This window comes from Nothoprocta perdicaria, unplaced genomic scaffold (genome assembly GCF_003342845.1).
Source record: "Nothoprocta perdicaria isolate Ctin4 unplaced genomic scaffold, notPer1 scaffold_123, whole genome shotgun sequence".
NCBI classification, from domain to species: domain Eukaryota; kingdom Metazoa; phylum Chordata; class Aves; order Tinamiformes; family Tinamidae; genus Nothoprocta; species Nothoprocta perdicaria.
The window spans coordinates 723,229-739,200 of NW_020454350.1; the positions used below are offsets into that span (position 1 = coordinate 723,229).

Genomic DNA, 15,972 nt, shown 5'->3' on the forward strand with positions numbered 1-15,972 from the left:
CCTGCATGGCGTCGCCTGCCGGGATCTGCSGAGCGCTCCTGGGATCAGGCCAGGGCGGGGGCTGAGTGCCCTGGAGTATTTTTTTTTTTCTTGGAGCAGCTGGGCGAGGAGCAGAGGGGCAGGGACAGGGAGACAGAAACGGTGGCCAAAATTAAACAGTATAAATAGATAAATAAAATAAGAAATAAATAAAAATAAATCATAAATTATAAATAGGAAAAAAAAAGAATAAAAATAAGATTAAAATAATAAGAAATGATATGAATAGATCAATCAAACAAGCAGACCGAGGGGCGAAACCCGCGGAAGGGAGGCCGAGAGCGGGCAGGACGCAGGCGGGGGCCGCGCTTCCCCCGCGCGCTGGGGGGCGGCGCGTGGGGCGGCGTCGCGCCCCGCTGGCCCCGCGTGGGCTCCGCGGGCGGCAGCGCCGCGAGGGGCGGCCCGGGGGGGCGGGTGTCTCCTCTCTCCACGTCCCACGCGCGCCTGCTGGCAGGCAGGTAGGTGGGTAGGGGCACCCGGCGAGACGCGCGTGGGGAGCGAGGGGCCCCGCGGGGCGCCGGGCTTTGCGGCCGCGGCGGGAAAGTTGCGCAGGGCGCGGAGGGGAGGCGCGCGGAGGCGCGCGGGTCGCGCCGCGGAGYCAGCGGCGCTTGTGCTCCGCGCGGAGCCACCGCCGCACTCCGCACCTCGCGCTCCCCGCTCCGCGCCCGCCCCGCGCTCCGCGCCCGCTCCGCGCCTCCCCCGCGCTCCGCGCTCCCCGCTCCGCGCCCCCCGCTCCGCGCTCCCCGCTCCGCGTCCCCCGCTCCCCGCTCCCAAACCGCGCTGCTCTTGCCCGTCCCGTGGGGGAGCGTGGAAAACCAGCGAGCAGACGGGGCTGCCGCGCTTAGCCCGGTGGCTCTGAAACCGATTTCTGCCAAGTAAGTTACACGCGTGAGGTCCCGCGTTAAAGTTGCAGGGAAAGTGTAATAAATGAACTGACATGTGGCTTGTTGGTGCAGAGGATGCTCATGGAAAAAGCTGCTGAAAAACTGTACAGGGTTTCCTCTTGCCCTGTTTGCAGGRAGCATCAGGATACAATCTTGCGCTTTCTGGTGGCAGCAAGATGTTGATGGTAGTGAAGGCAGTCGTTCCCTAATTGGGCTGTGATGGATGCACCTCTGCGTTTGTGAAAAAGTTTCTTGTGAACTTCTGTCCTGAATCGATACTCAGAGTGATCTACAGCCTTCTGTTTGCTTCATTACGTAGAGATACATCCAGTTCTCTCAGAAGTTTGGATTTTGAGAAACGGTGAGGCATTAGTTATTGCTCTTTTGCTGGTAGGCTTAATSCAGGAATTGTGAGTGTGAAGATACTTAAGCCACAGTGTTAACATCGGCACTTTTTGTAGCTAGTCAAAGCAGTTTGGTGAAACGTTTAAACAGATCAGAGACCCTGAAAAGCTGAAGCAAAGATCATGGTTGGCATCGTGGATGAACGTGCTCTGTTGTTTGTCTGCCCGCTCCAGCGGGTAGTGTTCCTGGTGAACAGGAACCTGTTCTCTTGAGTGTCTGTCCTGTGTAGATGTCCATGAAATGTTGCTCTGTGGTTGATAAAACCTGCTTTTATGAAAGTAAAATAAACTGAAGCTTCCTCAGGAATCACCAAAGAACTTCCAAAAGTAATGACTTGACTGAGGGGTAAGAAGGCTTGCTTAGCTCTATATATTGGTTGGAATGGCACTCTGTGGGACCAGGGTATGTACCCAGTGGAGTAGTCCACTTTATTTCAGTTTAGACATGTTACAACACTTACAAATTCAATCAAARAAGCACAATGTGCACCAGGCAGTATGCTGTGAAAGTATACACAGGCTTCAGAAAATCAGGACAAATTTAAAAATACTGATCCAAAATGTGAAACAGAGAGCTAGAAAGCAGGTCATGCTGTCATTCTGCCAAGGAGTGCAAAATTATTCCCTTGTGTCTGTTTACTTATCTTTCCAAATTGCATTTTGAGTTAGTATAGTGAGTATCGTTAACAAACCATTCATAACCCACCTGTTTTCTTTGGCTATTACTCTGTTCTATGCCTGAGGAGAAAATCAGTGAGGAATTCTTACTTTTCTTACATCCATCAACTCATAGCTCACTCTCACGGGAGACACTCCCTTAACAGGGTCCTGCAGGGCTTTCTGCTGGCATTACTGGCTTGTCCGTCTGTTGAAGATGCTCCAGGACCTAACTCAGKGCTCCGGATATGGCTCCCTCTTCACTGGTTTTGGGGGAAAATGAGAGAAATGTCTATGTCTTGGTGGCCAGAGTATTCACTCACTATAGAGTCTGCCTAAGACATTCCTTATTCTCTTTATTTAAGCAGTCTTGTGAGTGCTGAAAACAACTGGGGATTAGAAGTGAGCAACAGAGTTAGCTGACAGTGAAATGAGTTATCAGTGTATTATTTCAGATTTCTCAAATGCCAGCAATTATCGCTGTATCACGGTGACTCAACTCATTTGAATTATCTCTGGCCGTGACTTATCTTCAGAAGATACATAATGAAACTGTGGCCTTCTGGGGAACAAGGCAGCACAAAGGAGTATCAGACATGGGGAGTGTAATCATCAGCCTGGTTGCTGATGACTGGATTTATTCCAGCTCGGCATCAGGTTTAGTCATTTGGACCCATGGGATTGTTTTGTTCATGGCATCGTTACCTGCACTGGAAGGGGAGAAGTTTGAAAATAAAACCAGCCTGTCTTTTCTGGTACAAATACYGGGACAGACAAACATCTGTGTTGTCTGTAACAATATGTGAAAATTCTGGCATTTAGATTTTCACAAGGACATGGGGATTATTCAGATATTCAGTACTACCTAAGAATATGGCTTAGTAAAAAATTCTGGAAAATTAAGAAAGATCTGTTTGTGAAAAGCTGTAAAATATGAACAATAATTCTGCTTTTAGAAATCTTTTTCCATTTGAAATTTGTCATTTCTTCCCCTCTTTCCTTACTATCTTATTTTTTGACCTGTTTTCCCACGGAGATGAAGCTTGAGTAATCATCCTGCCCGTTGGATAGCTCCCCTCCTTTTTAACTTTTTGCCCCTAGGGATCAGTTTCAACCAATTTAAATAGAAGAGTGGAGATCGCGAAGCTCTGGAATTTGTACAAAACTCAGGACTGCTGGCGGCCAAGGAGATGAGAGAGGTGCCGGTGATGTCCCCAGTGAGGGAAGAGCTGTAGCAAGCATTCAGCTTATTACACATGAGAAAACCCATGTGGGTGCTCCATAGGGTGCCAAGCTTCTGCTACTCACAAGCTCCGTGATTATATTTCTCAATTTCTCTGTGCCTTGGGAGTGCAGCCTTGGAAGTTTTGATCGTGCTTCTGCTCCCCAGAGTCTGCTCAAAATAAACTCTGATTTGTCGGAGGTGTTTCTGGTAATCAGATATTATATAAATGCTGCTGTTCCTCAGCTTCGTGAGCTGACCTGCTGCTTTCCTGGTCAATATTCAGTTCAATACCTTGAGATACCAGGTTGAGAGCTGACACCTGCAGTAGCCTTTTTTTTTTTTTTTAAAAAAAATCTTTACTTGGTACAAACACCTGATATGTGGGGTCACTGTAAAGTTTACGTTTTTCTACAAATAATTTCTCTGTATTATTTTCAAGTTTGTTTTCAGCTCTTGCTACAGCTCCCTTCCAGACTTTCTCTTCTGCTTCTCTTCACAAAATAAAGTAACTGCCRGGATAAAGGAAATAGGAAAACATTTTGAGTTTATCTAGCCTTTAAGTATATGTTGAATTTATTGTCTTTTAAGCAGTGATCATTGTTCTAGGTACTTGTTCTGCTACAGAACTGATGTTTGGAGCTGTATTTATGGGATATTTATRGGTAATTGTCTTGTCTTAGTCTTTCTTTGCCTTCTGAACATCAATACCAACACAGTACTTCCCTTTCTCTTCTCTTTCAGTACTTCGCTACATAATGGCTTTGAATTATTTTTTGGACTTTAAAAAAACACCTTAATAGTTTAGTAAAGTGGCTTCCTAGTTTTCTCCTATTATAGAAATCATATCAGCTATTCACTGGCTAGACATGATACATATATCTGTTAAACCAATTTACTGTAGTGGTTGGAGGTTAATGTTAATTACTTTTTATTCACCTGCATTAAAGTTGTGTTAAGCTCTCCATTACATATTTTAGATATGGTTTAAATATTAAAATCTGCGTTGTCCACTAAATACAGGCTGCCAGCCTTGCTGTTTCTGTAGCGATTGAATTTATTCTCTCGGTTTATACTAGCAAGAAGTGGAACGAAACCCACAAAATGTTTTTTTTTCCACCTCTCCGTGAAGAAGAACATATGCTCGTGTAGCATCTTGTACTTGGATGGCRATGTTCCACCTTCCCTCTCCTTTACAAGGAGCTGGAGCTTCCTGCAGCTGCCTGCTTCATCCCTGCGCTGCTCCTCTCCACTCACCCTTCAAGCTGTGACCAGCCGTGCTGTGACCAGCTGTGTTGTTCTAGGTGCCTCTCAGCTGCTTTAAGCAGTCGCTGCCCACGGCAGTGTTTTGCCCCTCTCCGTTTTGCCCCTCTCCCATCACGCGGAAGTTTCTGTGCTCTCCAAAGGCCCGYGAAGCAGCTGCCTCAGTCAAAACGGGTGTTAGAGGATCTTGAAAATCCCAGCCAATAAAAGCCGGCAATTGGAGTCATTTTGACAGATCTGGTAGGGTGTGGAAATGCATGGAGTTGTGTTGGCGAATTGTTGGAGAGGGGCAGAAACGCCTGGCGGAGAAAGGAAGACCGGCTGAGGGCAGGAGCCCCATAGCAGGCGCCAGGAGAGCGGGTTTGGGTGTGAAAGCAGCCGCCCTTAACCTGGCCCAGCTGCAGCCGGAGCAGCACGTCTGCCCACAAGAACAGCATCAACGAGGGGAGACAATGATTTCACTAAACTGGTGAGATTTTCACTGTGCATGGGAGAAGGTGTAACCCTAGGGTGATCTTTCTGTGTAGAAACATGTCTGAGGCACCTGGATAAGACATTTAGAGAGGAGGTATCTGGGTAGGATAGTGCCAGATAGTTTGTCATAATGTTATAAGTGCTAAGGCATTTTTTTAATGTGTTTTCTTTAGTCTGTAGTGCAATTTTTTTCCTTGCTGACCTCAGAGATACTGACAATTCTGTGCTGGGTCGAGCTGCAAGGACACAGTTCTTGATTAATAAAAGTCTATCATTTTGCTGCGCTGTTCTTAGGAGAATCCCAGGGAAGCAACTACATATCAGAGTGCTTCCTTATTTGTTTCTTTTTTTATCCTGATTAGCAGTATTGGCAGCATACCTAATGTTAGCAATACATAATGTTTTCTGTCTGTTAGCTGATGTTTTACCTTTCCCCTTTCTGCCCACATATTCCATGGGAAGAGGAAGGTGAAGTAAGTTTGCATGACACAATAGTGTTTATGTTTGCAAATCTAAGCACCTGCTAATGTAAAACAGGTGAGTAATTTATGCTGCTTTCTAGCCTTCATAGCCAAATAGGCTGAAMCAACTTTTGTTGGCCTTTTTTTTTTAATTACCTTTGAAAATTCTTTGACAGAAACCTGAGGAAACCATAGATTTGTCAACGGGCTCCCAAGTAAACTGAAAATATGTCTAGAAATGCAAGTGTAGAGTTGTTACAGTGCCCTTAGAAGAAATGCTGCATTCAACATCTTTTGAGTAAAAGCAACCCCTTCTTGAGTCAAGATATCTGGTTAGGAGTCAGACTGGGACTGGCTTAACAGAATTCAGCTGTGTTTGAAAAGAAGCTAACAGGTCACTATAAACAAGGATTAAAATGAACATTGCTGGAGAGGCAAAACCAAATGCCTTTAAGTCTTTGGATGGAGCAGGCTGAATTGTTAAAGGTTAGATCATTAAAGTGCTCTTCACAGTATTTTTCTTTTGTTAATTATGAGTTCAAAATGTTTAGCAGTGCCTGTGGGATAGGTCTTAAAAGAAAAGGAACTAGCAAAAATGAAAATGAGGAAGACCAGGAAGGAAGTTTCACTTTGTGTATCTAGAACCTTGCATAGTAGTAATTCTTTCTATTGTACCTTTGGGATCATATTGCACTGAAGTGTGCAGGTCTTTGCCATGATGTAACATGGCATATGCTGAGGAGGAAGCCAACTAGAGTCATCATAGGGAGTATTTACTTGGAATCTGCATGGATGAGACTGTATACATATATACCACAGAAAATACCTGGAGTGCGGGGTCTCATGTGTGCAGTGCAGTCACAGTGTGCTGTGTGCAGTGACTGAAGCTGAGACCGAGATACCAGAGAGGGGTAAATGAAATCCACATGACTGCGCACTCTGACTGGATGAAGTGTCCGCTTTTGGTCCAGGCTTGACACCTCCTTTATATTAAATTCACTTTTGCCTAGTTCTGAGTCATGTGGCTTTTGTGCGACTATCTGAGAACCTCACCCTTGATATTTAGGGTTTCTTCATTACAGAGCATCTGCCCAGGCAGAACCCCAAGTTCTTGCCTCCGTCACAAGTTTCATCCTAAGGAAGGTGCTCAGCGACATCCAACTGTGCGATGCCATAAGAGTTATCATTAGTGTGAGCATAACTTGCTCCCTCTGCCCCATCAACAGCTCTTGCTCTTGGGCAATATGTGCTTGGCAATTTGTACCTACAGAGCTGAATCTCAGAGTGTTTGTGTTAAAAACACTGGTGGTAAGATTTGGCCTGTAAGTATATGTAGAGCTTAGAAGGGTTTTCTGTCTCTTGTGGGTACGTTTGGGTTTGGTATGAGGAATAAAGAAAGCAGAAGAAAGGAAGATACCTAAAAATTCCGTCTGAAGGGACAGGCAGTTCTGAAAATAGTATTTTGAAATGTAGCTAGAATTTCCCCTGTGGTACCAAGTGTGCCTCCAACCTGAAGCCTGTCTCTGTGTTTCCTGGGGCTTAGCCAGACGTGACTAGCAGTGCTAGATCTGGCAGATGATATGACAAGACATTAAGCAATCATATGGGTTCTTCAGATTAATTTAAAGCCAGGATTCAGTGGGAGGGCTGGAGCTTTCCAACTTGTGAGAGAATAAAAATCTGGAGGACTGGCTTTATAAACTGTTCCATTTTTAGGGAAGCTGCTCTGGAATTGAGGAACAGAACATAGCCCTGTGCTTCTGTTACCAGATCTTGCAGAGATTAAATGGGATGGCATTAGAAAGGATGAAAGATTTATCTGCTGAAAGGAACAGAACAGGATTTGAGCATCCATGATACAGGTGTTTGCTTTCAGTAACTTCTGTGTCCRAAGCTCCGAATGGTTTATTTTTTGTTAGTTATATTCACCAAGTTTTATTCCTTACTCTGTCTGTCACTTTGTCTTTGATTAGGAAAGGTATTTTGATGCATGAAATTAATTGACAGAACAAATTAGTTATGTGAATTAAGAACTTTTTCTCCCTCATCTCTAATTAATTTTGAGTTAAATGCAGATGCAAAATCAAAACTGTAGGATCACAAGCTGGAGTGAAACATGTCCAAAAATAAAAAAGACCCTCAGAGATCTTGACACCAGGAGACATGTTGTCCCTGCGCTGAACAGGGGAGTTGATTCCTGGATTCTGCATTTGGCCTTGTTCGACACCATATCATTCTTGATCCAAATTAATCCCACTTAAAGAAATGAGAGGTAATTACTAACTAAAATGCACCTRTTGCATTGAAAGGTTCAAACAAAATACTATCAGGTGAATAAGGCCCTGTTTTAGCACATTGTTTTTGTTTTCAGATAGAAAAGAAAGAAAGAAATCTCAAGAAGCTGTATTTCTTTAAATCATGCAAGGTCTAGATATCCGACTAGTCAATCCTGTAAATCATGTCAATCATTTAAAGCTTTGTCCAGCTGTGAGATGAGGCGACACTGACTTAGCCACAGTCCTGTCCGCAGAAGAGGGACACAGGAGTAAAGCTCCATCCCTGAAGCAAAGAGCCCAGGTGATGCTGTGATGTTCGCAAGGGGCCTCAGTTTGAGGCGTCTTTTACCTCTATTTTACAAGGAAAGCCTTGTAAAATAAAATGCTCTGGAGAAGAATCTTCTAGAGTATCAAAATCAAGGGCTGAAGCTCTGACCCTTGCAGGRAGGGAGGCTGGGGCAGCCACGAGGAGAGGTGGTGGAGGAGCCTTCCCATAGCTATGGGCAGGTGGTCCAGGTTGGGGGGCTGAACACTTCTCAGTGGTGCCAGGCAGAGAATAACTAAACTAAGTTAAACTAAAGAGGAGTTCCAGTGGGATGTATGGATGAGCCTTCTCTCCACAAGAACAGGCCAGGCATGGAGCAGGTGCTCTGAGAAACTAAAACAAAGTCAGGGAGAGTACCTCTAATAATAAATAATGAGTGGATGCTGGCAACAGCATACTGACTGGCCATCCTTGTCTTAAAAAAAAGAAAAAAAAAGAAAAAAAAAAAAAGGGTCTGTTTTGAATAGGGTTGCAAATTCATTAGAAAATCAGATATGTAACTTCATTTATAACCATGCGCATGTGTTCCACCCTTCCAGCCTGACTGAAATAGCTGCAGCTTTTGTTGACCTAAGAAAAGCTTTCTCCAAGGTGCAATGTAGTATTATAAATGTGTAGGGATTTCTGTAAACACCTGTTTCACTTCAGTGTTAGCACATTAAACTTGTTCAGTGTTGAAAATGAGAAGTTAATCCTAGTGCTTTCTTGTACATAGGCATCATTTATAATGGTATAATGCTAAGATTTTAAAGAAAGGGCCCTGAGCAGGGATAGGGGTTCTTTAATGTCTCTTTTGTTTTTCTTGGAAACCTCAAGTATTAGAAGTTCTGCAGCAGCATTCTGATGTTCTCTTTGAATGTCTGTGGAGAAGAACTGGAGCACAGTGAAACCTCATGGTAATGAAGTCCCTGGAGAAGGCAGTCACGCACYGATTTGTTTAAGTCTGTGGGTTGCTCTTTTTTACTTCTTCCTTTCTTTGAAGTAAAATAAAAGCAATTTCTTCTAAAACAGATAAGCTCTCACTTAAGCAAACACCAAGCAAAACCCTCCTCTCGCTATTGTCAGAGTTGTTTCCTAAGCAGTGATGAGACACCTGCTCTCTGAGCAGTGTAAGAGTGAGTTTGCATTAACACGGTGGTGCTTTCAGCCACCCCCTCACTCTTTCCCAACATTACTCAGAAACTGCCACTAAAGATGCTTGCTGTTTACCTCAGGGGCGCTTAAGAAAGATGAGAGTGTGAGGGTTGGAGGAATGTATTTTTTTTTCCCTTTCTTCTTGAACTTTCATTTGTTTGCTGGAAAGCTGGAGTTGTGAAGGGAATTGAGCCAAATAATAAATCAAATCTCTCACTCCCACTTATGGCTGGAAGCACTCTTTTATTGATGTGTCCTCACTTGAATGTGCAGGACTCATCACGTGCAGGCAGAGTACTGGGCCTTTTTGAAGAGCACTTGTTGGGATGAAGGAGACACTTTTGCTGCTATGAACCTGGTAGTTTTAGTTCTTTCTTTTTTGAAGAGATTGTGTGCACTCCGCATGCAGTTCCTGTTATTAACGGATTAACTCACTTTTATGTAACTTATTTAGTTCCAGATTCTCACTGCTATATGAAATAGCACGTAGAGATAAACAGAATAAATGGGATGAGAGTTTCACAAACAGATTTTCCAGTACGGTCAGTTTATGATTTTGGAATTTTCCTTTTCTAGCAAGTTTTGAAAGTAAAAGAAGTAAGTATTAATTCTTTAACCTATACTGATTATTAAAATTAATCTAAGTGTTAAGCTACTTTCATATTCTCATTTGAGACAGTCACTTGTTTGGCGTGAACTCTAACAATTCATGTGTCTTAGCATGGAAATTACATCTTATTACGGAAGCCTAGTTGTTTTGAATGGACATCTTAAAACATTCAACTGTTTATCCACTGCATTAATTGACTAGTTAACAAGCCAGCCTTTGTAAAGAGTTAAATTATGTCATATGAAAGAGTGAACAAATGAATTTGGAGTGCCCCTTTAGAAAGAAGCAGTAATTGGTACATTATCTAAAGAGTGTGGAAGAAAGATGGACATAATTTCCCAGCTGGCCTATTTTGCAAGTTTATAGTGAGTGATGTCTGGCATGTCTGCCTCTTGATTCTGAATTACAAAAAATATCAATTAAAAATTCACACTCTAATGATCTTAAAGGTTGCTTGCTCTTTAAATTCATAGAAATTGTAGAACTTGAAGTTTGATGGTTTAGAAATAAATAAAAATTTATACTCCAGGAAAACTGAAGGATAAGATTCAGGGAAGTGCTATTTTTTTCAGAAAAGGAACATTTTAAAAATAATTACTTGATCATTTCTTTTTATGATTGTTCTACTATTCCAACTATAAGTTCCCTAAGCATACATTCTGAAATGAAATGGTCATGTATTCATTTCTTTTTGTATTCATTTCGTTTCTGTATTTTTTGTTAGAATTTTGTTGCCTAAAATGTAGGGGAAAAATGCAAGATCAGAGGTGAATCAAAGCATGTTTTTAGAAAGGTTAATTGAGATTTTGTATTGCACAGCTTCTCTCTTCCCTCTGTTCAGTGTAGCTATATGTCTTGGCTCCATTTGATTTAAACTACCAAAATGCAGAGATTTCCAAGCCAGACCTTTATGTAGGTCTGTTTTGGTTAGGGTAGGAATGAATGCATTTGTAGGATAGGAATGAATGCCTTTGTTCTTGCACTATGTCTTGTATGAGAACTGGAAAACTGAGATAACAGGTATTATTATATTCTCTAAAATGAAGGACATCTCCTGAAACCTCAGTTTTCTTGCTAAGTCTTTCCAATGTCATTATTTCATAAAATGAAGAAAAGTGGCACTGACAATTTCAGCCTCCATCTGACTTGAAACATTTGATGTATAAATGGCAGGTGATTATTGAATTGTATGTATAACAAATGAGGCACTCTAGCAGTTTAGGCTTAGAAAACCAGGAGCCCATCAAAGGTGAAACATAATTAACATTTGACATTAAATTCCCCTAAAATGGAGCTATTTGTTCAGATGTCTTATCAGGAACTGGTTCCRATCTATCAGGTCAAAAGAACTCTTACCAAGTGCAAATAATACTAATACACTCCATTTTTCCATTCTGTTGCTGAGATGCTGGTAAGCTGCTTGGAAAGGGTGCAAAATTGTATTTATATACCAGAAATCACTGTGTACTGAAACGATGTTGAAAYTTCCATTGAGTATATTTACAGATAACACTGGACCTGAGTTGATAGATGGATTTTGTTCCTTTCTGTGCCATCCCATAATGTTCATCAGAAAATTAGCCAGCTTAGATAACTAAACAAAATCTGTACAGAAAAAGATCAAATTCTGATTTTCTGATATCCATTTTGATCTTCCACATATTTGGGAGCAAAGCCTTGAAAGCAGACACAGAGATAAGGTGGTAAGGGTGAAGATGCAAAACCACAAGCAGTATAGGGTCTAAAAACRGCCCCATGTTTTTGGAAAGGCACTTGTGCACTGTTGGGAGGAGAATAACAGCCAGCACAGCAAGTACTCTTATCTACTGAGRGTTCAGAGCTGTTCTGGATTGTTTGGAAGAGCAAATCTCTGATGAGGGGATGTGGTTAAACAAAAGGAGGAATGAACATTACAGCATGAAAGTCTGCTGTGATTTAGTGTGTGAGCTTCAAAAATTATTCACAAAATAAGCATATGGAGCGGAGCATCTGCAAGTTACAAACGCTTTATTGAGTGAGGAACACAGCAGACACTCTGTTCTCCAGTTTCTCTCTCTTCATCTTCTTTTCCATTTGTGTTTCTGAATTTAGGAAGGAGGGGTGAAGGCAAGATAAGACAGTGACATTGAGACTTGAGAGAGACCTGCACCATTTTGTTGGCAAATGGAAGCTGCAGATGATCAACAGYAATGTGTTATATTAATTAGAAAGTGTGGGTTAGATGACTGGACAATGAGGTGGACTGAGAACTGCCTTGATGGCAGAGCCATGAGAGGGTGGTGATAAATGGTGCCAAGTCTAGTTGGAGGCCTGTGGCCAGTGGTGTCCAGTGCTGTTCAGCTTGTTCATCCATGACTTAGGACGAGGGCACAGAGTGCACACTGAGCAAGTTTGCAGATGATACCCAACTAGGTGGCGTGGCCAACGCTCCAGAGGGCTGTGCCTCCATTCAGAGAGACCTGGACAGGCTGGAGAGTTGGGCAGAGAGGAACCTCATGAGGTTCAACAAGGACAAGCGCAGGGTCCTGAAGCAGGGGAGGAATAATCCCAGGCACCAGTACAGATTAGGGGCTGACCTGCTGGAGAGCAGCTCTGCAGAGAAGGACTTGGGAGTCCTGGTTGACACCAAGTTAACCATGAGTGAGCAGTGTGCCCTCGTGGCCAAGAAGGCCAATGGGATCCTGGCCTGCATTTAGGAGGAGTGTTGCCAGCAGGTCGAGGGAGGTGATTCTGTCCCTCTATTCAGCTCTGGTGAGGCCGCCCCTGGAGTGTTGGGGGCAGTTCTGGGCTCCCCAGTATAAGAGGGACGTGGAGCTTCTCGAGAGGGTCCAGAGATAAGAGGGTACAGTGGAGGGCAGCAAAGGTGATTAAGGGACTGGAGCATCTGTCTTATGAGCTGGGCCTGTTTAGCCTAGAGAAGACTGAGAGGAGATCTGATCAGTATATATGAGTGCCTGAGGGGAGAATGTRGGGAGGAAGGGGCCAAACTCTTCTCAGTGGTGGTCAGTGATAGGACAAGGGGCAATGGGTATAAATTAAAACACAGGAAGTTCCATCTCCATATGAGGAAGAACTTTTTTCCTTTAAGGGTGACAGAGCCCTGGCATAGGCTGCCCAGCGAGGTTGTGGAGTCTCCTTCTCTGGAGATCTTCCCAGCCCACCTGGATGCCGCCCTGTGCTCTGGGTATCCCTGCTGGAGCAGGAGGTTGGACTAGATGATCTCTCAAGGTCCCTTCCAACTTTATGTGATTCTGTGATTATGTGGAGGGCTGACACTCCAGAGAAAAAGTCATTTCCAGAAACGTCTTTGGAATTGTAGTTCCAAAGGGAAATGCCATCCTGCATTAACATGCTTCTTAGTGTTTGTTTTTGAACTGTGATATCTGAAATGATACTTCTCTAGGCAAAAGCAGAGCTTTTAACTCTGATAAACATTCAACAGCCAGTTGTTGAGGTTCCAAACTGTATGTTTAAGCTGTGAAAAAAGTATCAGTGAAAAAAAAACTATCAGTAATTCGATGGCATTTGCTTTCCAGAAGAAATTGCACCCACCTTTTTTTTTTTTTTTTTTCCTTCACGCTGCATTCAGTAACAAATTATTATTTTTGTGTTGTGGGATGTTCATTTGAACATTTTCCTTCAACTTCTGTTATGCTGAAAAGCAAACAGCAAATGGGCAGAATCTATCAGGATGGGAAACATTGTGACATGTCAGCAAATATGCTCAGGAAAGAAGGTCTGCAGACCATGGGTAGTGCAGGAGGAACGTGTTCTGCACTCTTGAGCTTGAGAGCTTTGTACAATGGCTTGGATAGCAGAAATTCATCATGCAGAACATGGAAGTGAAATAAAAGGTCAGTTAGCCAAGACTGAATTYTGAAGAGAAGTCATTGCTGGCATGTGGAGACCTAATGTCATGGGAGTGCTTTGCAATATCAGAAAGTCCCCAAAGCTCCAGTTATTCATCTGAGGCCTGAGAGGGCATCTGCTTGTCACATTATTGCAATAATCATGTGTTTGGGGAGCTGTGGCAAGTGTCCCAGTGCAGGCCAAGTGTCTCAGTGCAGGCTATTTCCTTCTTCAAGGCAGAGGACACTTTGAGTACATCTCTGARATTTTAGACTTCCCTCTTCTCTATTAAAAAAATGTATGGATGCTATAAAAATACCAAGTTTAGAACATTTATTCTGGCCATAAAATTCCCACAGAAAAATCCATCTTCAACAGTTTAGTGCTGGGACTGATGCAATTGCTTGGATTTAAGTTCATTAAAGTATCTTTTGAAGAAGACTGAATAAAATTGCATTGGTAGTTTGCACAATTTTGTATTGTAGATATAGCACCAAATTGCCCTATATCAGGCTTCTTCTCTTCTGTTTTAATAGTGAGCATTGTTAATCTCTTCCTCACAATTCAGAAATAACTTAGATGTTACAGAGTACCATTTCTGGACAGAATGTTTCATACAATGCTGTAAACAGAAAGTCGATCCATATGAGCAGAAGAGAAAACAGTAAGCTAACATGGGAATCTGGAGGCACTTTCAGCTATCAAACGTACCTGCCTTACCCCATGCACTAACTTGATAAAGATCTAGAGTGTCAAAGATTTGTCACTAAACCTTGCTCTGATTCAGCAATGCCTATTCAGATATGTTGGAACTGGTATAGACTTAGCATTGATGAATGTTTCAGATTAAAAAATAACAGATCAAAAGAGGGTTTTTTTAATTGCACTAAACTGATTACTTTTAATTCGGAAATTAATTTAAACCCTTCTTTCTCTCTGTCACCACTTGATTTTTGGGAAGGCATTTTTCACATACCTGCTAGGTTTTTGGATCTGTGCTCTGTATTTATATTTCTAAATTAGATTAGTGAGAGCAGCACTTAATCCAGAATGGGCTTCAACAAATCCTATATGTAGTCTCTATTCTTTCTAACCAATATAAGCAGAACTTTTCTACCCAGAATACATGACTCTCCAGGCCCAATCTCTTCTAATCAGAAGTGACCAGTTTAGTATTTTCTAACTTATTCCCTTCATCCTTCCATCAGGTTACTTTCAGATGGTAACCCAAGTGTTTTTGTCTGACTCGTCATGTGAAGGATAAAAGATCTGCCAAGGAGCAGCCTTGAGGAAAGAGATGGGTTTCCCTGCCTTATCGATGCTGTCTCAGGGCACAGTGAGCATCACAGACCCCTCTTTGACTTGTCACCTTTGGCCTGGCCTCCAGGTGGGCAACAGGGAATAATTTCACCACGACACATGGTTTATAGCAGCTGGCAGTCAGTGTGGCTGTGCTCTTTCCATGTGTTCTCTCCCACTRCTTTGTGAGGGCAGTCACCAGCCCTCCTGGACCCAATGCTGAGGCATTCAGTGACAGAGGAGATTCCTTCTTCCACAGTCGTGGGCAGAGCCTTGCACCTACAGAAGCTTCTAATTATTAAAACAATCCAGATGCCACTCTGATACAGTAAAAAAGAACCCAATTTTCCACATACAAGGGCATGGGACATGAGGAGCAAGGTGTGCAACTCTTTGTCTCCTGCTCATCCTGTGTCACTTGYTGAGCATCCACACAAGTGACTTCAGCCTCAGTCTCCCTCCTCAGCCTGGTGGTATCTCCAGCACTTAAGGCACAGGCTCCAGCTCTGCCTTGCTGCACCAGCCTTCCAGCTGATCTCAGGCCTGCTGGTGAGGGATGTCTGGCTAATGYATGTATGTACTCACACACAAATTCCAGATTGACATCTGTATCCTGTAACACTTCTGAGAGTAAAATGGGACAATGCTACCTTCTATACTGTGAAACTAAGCCTTCAAAATGCAGACCACATAGCAGAGGCACCAAGAAAGATTCATGAAAGATTGAATCATTTATTTGCTTTAAGGAGGCAAATGAGTGACATACCCTGGATGCAATTGTGCCAAGCAGTGATAATGGAAAATCATTGTTTTGTGAAAAAGTTTATGATCCCAGAAACATTTTGTGGCACAGATGTAAAACATTTTGCACAATGAAAGTGTTCTGCCATCCCACTGACAGTGCTCCGTTATTCACATGATTTACTTTTCCCTGTAGTCATTTCCATTGAACTATTTCAGGTCACTTTTAATAAGCAACCTGAAATCACAGTCTATAATATATATCTATATTCATATCTATATAGATGTAGATATATAGATTAATATCTATATCTATACAGATGTATAGATTATA

The 15,972-nt window shown here is 42.7% G+C and overlaps 1 protein-coding gene across 2 annotated transcripts in view; it reads left to right on the forward strand.

The window, feature by feature from the left end:
- The first annotated feature begins 474 nt into the window (after positions 1–474).
- Positions 475–15,972, forward strand: part of PKIB (cAMP-dependent protein kinase inhibitor beta) — a 56,821-nt gene continuing 41,323 nt past the window's right edge. Inside the window, exon 1 of one of the 2 annotated variants that reach the window (XM_026054600.1) lies at positions 475–497. The gene's annotated coding sequence lies outside the window, so the exon portion shown is untranslated. Of the gene's footprint in view, positions 498–880; positions 915–15,972 lie in introns of those variants that run through there. The other variant, XM_026054601.1, reaches the window with a different exon arrangement.